This window comes from Amborella trichopoda, chromosome 7, assembly GCF_054954075.1.
Source record: "Amborella trichopoda isolate Santa Cruz 75 chromosome 7, AtrichopodaSantaCruz75HAP2 v2.0, whole genome shotgun sequence".
In the NCBI taxonomy this organism is placed as follows: domain Eukaryota; kingdom Viridiplantae; phylum Streptophyta; class Magnoliopsida; order Amborellales; family Amborellaceae; genus Amborella; species Amborella trichopoda.
Window position 1 is genome coordinate 44298965 of NC_142342.1, and position 9707 is coordinate 44308671.

General features: G+C 36.3%; 1 long non-coding RNA gene across 1 annotated transcript; it reads left to right on the forward strand.

Annotated features, from left to right (window-relative positions):
- Positions 1-1714: 1714 nt before the first annotated feature.
- On the forward strand, positions 1715-8970 carry LOC148781462 (uncharacterized). The gene is made up of 3 exons (XR_016059076.1): positions 1715-2011; positions 4396-4634; positions 8613-8970. It is a non-coding gene; the product is annotated as an uncharacterized LOC148781462 (long non-coding RNA).
- Positions 8971-9707: the final 737 nt, after the last annotated feature.

Consider the following 9707-nt stretch of genomic DNA (forward strand, 5'->3'; position numbering starts at 1 on the left):
AATTTTATTATGAGATGCAATTTTCGCTTTAAAAAATCTTAGGATGCCTAGAATCCATTTTTATCTTTAATTAAAAAAATTTAGACTTTACAAATGGTTCGAATTAAGTAGATCCATTATAGACACATGAAAATATTGAAAATGGATGATTCAGATAATGTATTGCTTGATGCACTATTTTTGGGACTCAAAATCTTTGTTTTTTTTATGTTTATTTTCACACATCTCTATGTTGAAATAATCAGTTAGAGGGTTTTTCAACTTTCTATATTGAAATAATCAATTAGAGGGTTTTTCAATATCAAAACAACCTTTTACAGTGGATTTTTCATTTCTATTTCCATCAGGCTATACAGTGGATTTTTCATTTCTATTTCCATCAGGCTATTTGTTATGTTATTTCTCCTGCATCTATGTAGCTATGCTTTTGTTTGATTAATAAAGTTACGTGCTCTTGTCAAAAAAAAAAAAAAAACGGGGTAGGATGGAGATAAGTCCAATGGTCAAATTGGGCCCAAATGAACTTGACCTTCGTTGGAGATAGGCCAGGTGCTCCAAACATACCAACTCACTCAAGCCTGGGGTGGCCTTAGTAAATCATTAGTGCACTTTCTAATCGCATGATAATAATCCAATTTGGCCAGGTCTAACCCTGACAATTATAAAAAGAAGACCTCAACCCGGCCCAACTCACCCCTCAAATGCACCTAGGTCCAGGTTCATTGCCACTTGGACAAAAATAGGTGGTTGATGCTGGAGCATTTGAGTAAATGTGTGTGTGTGGCATTAAAAAATTGGTAATAATAGTAATAGATTTATTAGTAATAAAGAAAGAAAGAGGGAGGGAGGGAGGGGGCAAAGGGAGAGAAGGCCAACAGGCCGCGTGGCCTCCACACTATTCGATTCCCCAACAGCCTGTTCCCGCCACCCACCATCATCAACTAAACTATATATAATATATATAAAAAAAGTTTATATATAGAAAAAGTTTATATACAAACCTCACCCTATATATATAGGTTTTTGGAAACTAAACAAAAGAAGAAAAAATTAAGATGGTTCCTTATTATTATTATTATATATTTCTTATTACTATTATTATCAGGAGCACCACATGACTGCTGCACCCTCCGATCCATCATCGTACATTCCAGTTCATTAAATTTAAAAGGAAAAAAATCAAGATTGCATAATGAAGCCGATGCGAAGGAAGCAGCATAAGGTATTTCTCAATGTAGTATAAATAAAGCTCTAATCGTATTATTGATGAAAATAGAATCCTAATCTTCAAACTCGTTTTTTCACCGGTGTTACCCCGGCATCCTTCCAAGGGCCTTGTGTCGCATGTCAATACTTGTCACATATGAGACGGGTATATTTTTGTGCATCTAATACATGTCGACGCCTCCAATAAAAGTGTCGGAATTACATTCATTTCAAGGTGAACACAACTGGATTTTGACGTGGATTGAATGTGGCCCTCCCTTATAATAGAATCAATGATGAAGTTTTTTCTAGCCTATTTGTACTGTTGGAAGAGTTGAATCATATTTACATCCCTCGGAATTTCCCTGATGAGATTATTTGGGAGATTGAAGATGATTCATGTTGTTAGTTTATGGAAATAGCCTATACCTCATAAAGATCAACTTTTTTTTTCTGGTTGGCTACCCAAACAAGATTCTTAGTATTGATAATATTATTAATAGGGCAAAATTTTGCCTAATGTTTGTTTGATGTGTAAGGTAGATGGAGAATCACGGACACATCCTTTTTTGCACTGAGAGTTTGTTTCAAGAATATGGTCATGGTCTTTCATACAACTTGGTGTGACGATGGTTATGCCCCAAAGTGTGTTGGGTATTGCCACTCATGTGTTTCGAAGGCTGGTAACACAATATGGAAAATTACTAGAGGTGTGATTTTGTTGGAGGTGTGGAAAGAAAGAAACAAGAGAACATTGAAAACCCAGTCAGAATTACGCTAATCCTTGAGAGGGACCAGATTTTGAGTGAGTCTTTATTTTCTTTAATTCGTTTTAGTGCGTCTTTTCACACCAATTGACAACTAATTGATGTAAAAATATTCCAATACTTGACTACATGAGAGAATTTTTTGTTATGGATTTGAGTGATTTGATGTTGGCTCTGCAAAAGGTTTTAAGAGATGATTGATCTTTCGAGATCAGGATCTTTCTATGAACCATAATTTTAACATACCCCACCATTCTTTACTGATCTTTGATTTAATGGTTTAAAACATAAATTTGAGGAGTTTTCATTTGAGATATCTTTAGATTTGCAGTGTAAATAGATTGGTGCCCTCCATGGGGCACGTCAAGCTTAAGATAACTTCAAAAAATCCATCAAAAAACCACCTTGGAAGTCTATTTTAGGGCTGACTTTTTACAAGTTAGAAATCCCAAATTTTGCACAAGAAAAATATGTTGATTTTAGGAGGGTCCAGGAGCTGATGATGTAATCTGCCTCATTCTAGAGAGAAGGGCCTACCTAACTCGAAACGAGCACGCACGGTGCATCATCTGCAGCAAATGACGCATACTGCATCGTTTCCCTAAACCTTCATTCGAACCCTATTTTCACCCTCTGGTGACTGTTCCAGAGGGAGGGCTTATGCCCCCCCTATTCCGTTACTTTCACTTCCATTTGCCTTGATTTAGTTTTGATTTTCTCTTTTTCCTAATTGGTGGCCTGCATGTTTGTGCCACATTTTTTACGCTCTTGCAACCGTGCTATTTACCACACCCATTGCACGCCCTGATTGGGAAACTCAAAAACCCCTAAATTCGGCATTCATGCTAAGAGAGGCGACTAGCTTTTGGGAGTCAGTACATTTGGGATCATGTAACTTTAACTATAAGCGCCTTTATGCAATTCCATGGCCTAAAAGCTACTCATGTATAGAAAGACCTAGTTGATTCATTTAGTAGGTTGTCGAGACTTTTGTGGTTATTACCTATTCAAACCTACCTGTTTAGAGATTTTATTGCTAGGAAACTCACATGAGCCTAACTTACCTATAGAAAACTAGGCCGAATCTTTTCAAACTTGATTAGCCTAATCTTGGTTAGGTTTGTCTGTGTTTAGTCTAGTCTACCTAAGTTTGGTCTAACCTTCTAGTTCAACATAGTCAAGCAGTCATGCCTCATGACCAAGCCAAGGTAGGGCCCGACCCTATGACCTCAGTCCAAGTTAGGGTTAGGGCACTAGGTCAAAAATATGAGGGGCACCACCAAGGTGCTCCTCAAACCCATAGTATCCATGTAGGTGACTCCAGTCTCAAACCACATGGACTCATACCCAGCAGTCCAAGTTTCTAAACCGGTGGTCCTCAAAACCATCTTTTAGAAACCATAGACCGCCAAGTCAAAAGGACCCCAATACCCTAAATAGTCAGGTGCTAGGGGCAATCCTTCAAGACATGGGGATTAGCCTCAAGCCTAGTTGGCGTGGCCAAGGTAAGGCACATGTTCAAACCCCTTAAATCCTTGGGCCATCCAACCCTAGTCGGGTTAAATCTGGTGGTCAATCATCTAACCCTAATGATCAGCTGGTCAAGGGTCAAGTAGGTTGAACCTCAAATAGGCCTAGGGATAGCTCACATGCCCATGCTAATAGTAACTGAAGCCAAGGTCCTAGCCTGAGTCAACAGCAAACAAGTCCCGGGGTGCAGTCATTCCTGCAAGATATGTTCTACCATCCAACCTAGTCGGCGTAGGCTGGGTGGGTCAGAAGTTCAGACCCTAAATCACCTAGCTGGCTCGAACCATGTTAACCCTAGGAGCCAACAAACAGCTACAAAACTAAACCATGAGCCACCTACAAGGAGTAGGGTGTCTAGCAATGGGTTTGGCTCTAGCCCTCAGCACTATAGTCCAAGCTTACCTCGTGGGTTTACACCATCTAGTAGTAGTTATGTGCTTTGCACCCTCTTTTAGCTTAATAATGTGGGAAGGGGCGGTCCGTATTTTTGTTATCACGTAGCCAAGGTCAGGGGCACCAGGGCCTAGCTAATCAAGGCCAAATCTCGAGCCACCTTAGCAGTATAGGGGTCCATCCCAATCATCATTAAATACCTCATTTTACAAACCTTCTTTCAAAACTCGGTAAGTCAGTGCAAGCCCAGCCAAGCTTAGCCAAATGACCTAGAGAGAAACAACAAAGCAGCTCAACATCCTTGTTAGTTTTTCAGTTCGTTGTCCCACAAAAAAAGAAAACCAAGACACAAAATCCCCTATATTCCAGTGAGAAACCTTAATTATAAGTTTACTTTGTTTTTCCATTGTATATTTCTTTCACCAAATGTAGCACTCTCCTAATGGAGCTAGAATTCTGCAACGGGGGGTGCTCTGTTCTGATGACATCTTCCTGTCAGCTAATGAAGCTGAGTTCAAGGCATCAAATGCATTCAATAGCAACATCAAAAGATAGTTATAGAGGGGGGTTCAAGCAATGTCATTCACTGGTGCATTTGGAGATCACTTCCATTGCTTGATGAAGTGAGATATGGCGTGAGAGGAAAGGAGGTGATTTTCATACACGTCAAACAGAGAAGAGAACCCAGATTCGACAAGGAATTAGGAAGTGTTCGATAGCTTGCTTGTAACTTCCCAGGTATATATTTTCGGTCATTTTTGTACATCATACTCATTGTGCAACAATTTTCTGATGCATTAATGAAGCTAACAGTCAAAATAAGATCTCTAATAACGATAAATTAAGTCTTTTTTTTTTCTCCCTTTTGGGTTATTTCTGTTTAGATCCCTATTTTGCAGATTCTCCGCAAATGTGGCGTTCCAAATTGGACAGAGACAAAAAAGTTACGAAAATGTCCGTTCTTCATACAAACATGTCCTTATGTTCTATGCTCTCTATCCTACAAATGCTATTTTATGTACATCGTTTTTTGCTATCATATGATCTGACAATTGGTGCGCAAGCTTCCTAATAACCGATGCCATTCTTTTTAGGGTGCGGTTTGTATAGAGCCTAGGCTCTAAACAATGAAATTAGATCCTATCTTCAAATAATATCGAAAAATGTGGTTTCAATATTAGAAATCTTTATGATACCTTAAAATATGGTTTCATATTTATTTATAAAATTTAAAGCTTAAAAAATAGTGTAGATCAATGTATCTATGAAAAACTTGAAAATTGACGGTCAAAAAACGTGTTACAAAATACACTATTTTCAAAACTGGCAATCTATTTTTTTCTCTTGTCCATGCATCTTGATATCGAGATGATCAATTTGAAGATATTTAGACATCAAAATCTCTTCTAGTGAAATTTTTGAGGTAGGCTCAAATTTGACTGTTTAGAGCCTCGGCTCAATATAAACTTTTCCCTTCTTGTTATTGTAGCTCCATAAAAAAAAAAATTTGCATTGAATAAGTGTAGCTCTTCACGACAAATATATTTGGTTTTTCACACCCACTTGGGACCAATCAATACTTTATTTTAGGAAGAGGCTTGACATATCACTACATTCTTCGGTTTGCGTAGAAGCTCTAAACTAGACAGGTAGATTTTTTGCAAATAAAATAAGAAAATAAAGTATAAAACACATGTCACAATAACACAAAAATTTACGTGGTTCACCCAAAAAGATTATATCTACAGGTACGACAAACTGAAGTCCACTATACCAATGAAAGGCACATAATAGATTTTAGGACATAAAATTACCTCTCTAATCCTCGACAAAACTCAATCAAGCAAACTCTTTTAGAACTGCTCTCCCAAATGACCGATCTCTCGTCTCTATTCCATAATTAGACCACTGTCTAGGAAAATAACTTTAAGAGCAACCGAGACTTTCTCTAATTAAAAGGGAAACACCCAAAATCTCTATGGTAACTGCTTCTTTACAAGAAACTAACATCCCAATCTTCAAGAATCTATATGAGGCACCATCACAATGTTTTCTCCATATGAAGCTCTCTTATCTCTAAAGGAGACCTTGCATTCATACACATGAGGCCTTATCCTCCTCTCTCTAAAAGAAGCCACGTTTCCTATATGGTGACCCAAATAAAGTACATTCATCTTTCCTCTTTCATCATATATATCTAATGTTAGGAATTTATAGTAAATAGGAAACTTCCCATAGATGAGACTATTATTTATTGTTTAAATAGGCCTGTAAGTGATTTGGGCTTACGACAAAATAAGATTATTATTTGTTGTGATAGTTAGAGTGCAATACATTTGGCGAAGAACCAGGTACATCATGCAAAGACAAAACATATTGAGATCAGGTACCATTTTATCCGTGAGATAATAATTGAAGGTGATATCTTGTTACTAAAGATTGGCACTAAGAATAATGTTGCAGATATGTTGACAAAGTTGGTTCTGTTACAGAAGTTCAAGCTATGCTTGGACATGGCTAATGTGTTGCCAATGTGAGCCGAATAAAAAAGTGACCCATCGATGGAGAATGAATTCGAATCATGAAAGGAGCCTACATTTCAAGTCCCCTATTGTATATAGGATAGGTATATGTACAAAGACAAATAGTTAAAAAAAATAGAGAATTATCACCTGTTTTTTCTATCGAGTAAGGTAAGTAAAAAGGGAAAAGATTTGAAGTCCGTGGGGCACATGTGGAGAAGACAGTCGATAAAATTCTCTTTAAAATTCAAGCCAAGGTGGAGATTTGTTGATAATGATTTATCTTGATTCCATTTTGCATAGGATTAGTTTCTTTTTATTGTGGATTTCCTATTTAATTGGGCAGTTCCTATTATTTAGAATGATTATCTCTTGGGTTAGTTTTAGTTATGTTAGGATAGACATGAGAGTCTACATAGTTGATTTGGATAAAGTCAAGATTCTATAAAGTTAGAAAAAATAAGGATAAAGTTCTTTTCATGATACTTGTCTTTGGGGTTTTCTCTTCTCTATATAAAGTTATTTTGGTAGAGAGAAAAAGCATATGGAAAAAGTTGGCCTTCACATAGGGTGCACTTTGGATTTGTTATCTCTTTATTGAAATATATTGTAGAAAGAGAAAGTGTATAGAAAGAGAAAAACTTTTGTAGGTTTTTTAGAGAGAGAAAATTGTAGAAAGAATAAGGCTTGGTGGAAAATTGAATTATGTGACTCTAGTTCTCTCAAGTAATATTGAAATTCTGGCTAAGGGAACTCTTAAAAACCTCGATTTTGAGCCTAAAAGACTATAAAAATCTTAGTAGATCATAGACAACTTAAACCCAATATAATTATCCTAAAATTTACCCAAAACTTATCCCAACTTCAAGCAGAGCCCAAGAGCTTTCCAAGGGTCCAAGAATCACATGAATTGGACCAACAGATAAAAAGATCTAACGAATGACAATTTAGTCCCTGTGAGACTTAAGTGTTGGGCCATGGGCTGGGTCGTGATACGGCCCAGAAGGCCCAGATGCAACCTGAAGATGCAGTAAACACGTTTTCTTTCATTAGATAAAGCTAAAACTTCAAGATAAATAAAAAAAATTCCTAAAAATACATAAAATCACTAATTAAGTCCTATAAATACCCCTCTCCATAAAAAGAAAAAAAGAAACCAAGAAAGGAGATCAAAAGAAATCCCTTAGAAATCCCCGAAATTAAAAAAATAGCCTAAAAATATCCAAAAATAGAAAAAACCCAATTCCAGAATTCATATTCAACTTTTAAAGATCCCAAAACCCTTAAAAAACAAAGAGAAATCATTCTCCAATCTCAAGAAATCCCGAGAAAAACCTAAGTAAACCCTACTTAAAGTCCTCAGCATTTCTCATGCCTTAGAAACCTAGATCTAGGTCAACGAACCTTAGATCTACCAATTCCAGCAAGCAAAATGCATTAAAAAAAAGAAGATGGTAGCGTAAATCGGAAGAGCGGCCTAATCCAAACCTGATACTCCGGGTTTCAGGTCCCTAGAGCTAAATAAATATTTATTTGCTTAATTTAGTTTGTTTTTTTTCATTTAATTATCTGCTTTATTTTATTTTTTTAGAAATTAATTTATTATTAGATTTAATTAAATTTAGAAATGTTTTTTAGGTCAAAATACAGATTTGGAGTTGGCACTGCCAGTAGACTCAGAAAAAAACCGGATTTGTATAGATCTAGGATTTTTCTGAGCCCATAATTTAAGCGATGTCACTCTACTTTTTAAAAAAATAACTCAGTTTTTGCTCAGATTTGACCAGATTTCATCCCAGAGATCGGCGCAAATCGGATCGTAAACACTTGTAATTTTTTTTTTTTGATTTAGTGAAAAACGTCAATCGTCTTCGCCTGTGGATGTAGTCACATGTGTGACGAACCCCGAAAATCCCGGTGTTCTTTTTCTATTATCTATTTTTTGCTTTATTTGTCTTGTTTGTTGTTTGTTTATGTCGGTTCTTTTTTTTCGTGCTTTATTTACCAAAAATCAACGCATTGGGTTTAGAGCTTCCACAAACAACATCTTCTCGATTGCATGGATTTCTTTTATTTACATCTTGTACCTACTTGTCATCGTTTAAAGAACATCATCTTTGGTTCTCTTTAGAAACTATGATCCACAAAGACGTATACAAGGGATATTCAATAATATGTCCTTAAAATGTTTCAGAAAAATCGACTCGATCAGGTACTCAACTAAAAAAAGGTACATTTAGCGGAGACGACGTTCAATATCAAGCCTATGTGATCCTCGACCTCAAGATGCAAGAGGCATTGACATTCAACAATCATAAGCAACCAAGCCTCATGCCCATTTAACTTGACGACTTTTAATGAAGAAGTCCACTTTGTCATTATTTGGATGACCTCTGTTTGTTGAAGGCCCTGATAAAGGGAAGAAGCACCAAATAGAATGGTCCATAGGATCTACTCTTCTTAACCCCTAGAAGACGTTTGTAGATTCTCAACTTAGTTCTCTTCTTATTATTATTTTTGCCATGTTCTTTAAAACAATGGAAATGACAATGTAGGGCTGCGCACGTCAAATGGATAATCATTTCATTTGACCAACTATGTGTTCTATATATACATATATATATGGACGATGCCCCATGTTTTGGTAATTAAAGAAACAAGTGAGAATGACTTATTTTCTCTGTTACTGTATTTTCCGTAATTTGGGAAATTGGAAAAAGCGTGGAAATGCAGAGTCATGCATTTCTCTACATTTCCACACTTTCTCTCGTTTTCAGAAAAAACACTAAAATAAGCTGTCGATTTCTCATAAAAATGGAGAAACGCAAGAGGCAAGACCCTCTTCGTCTCTCTTGTATTTTCTCTTTCCCCTCCTAATCTCTCTTTGCATAAGCTCTAGCTCGAGCTTTATCTAGTTTTCACATATAAAGTACCAAATAAGGGTTCTCAACCTTTAGCCAAAGTTTTCTATTTCTACTTTTTTTTTTAATTTTTTATTTTTTCTCATAGATTTTTCATAAAAATAGCTTTTTCAGCAGGACCTAAAAGTATCCTTTTATCATAAGTGTCCTATATATATATTTGTTTTGCGTATGAGACCCTGGGCAACAGAGATATTTTAATAATTGAACACAAGACACAAGCTTGCGTGGTTTCATCATTTAGTACCAACAACATGAGTTGAGCAAAATGATGTAAATATCCCTAGTTGAAGATACTCAACCTAGAACATATGCACTTTACGTATGTTTTAAAACTGCATAAAAGGAAGTACTTGCATGAAACAAAA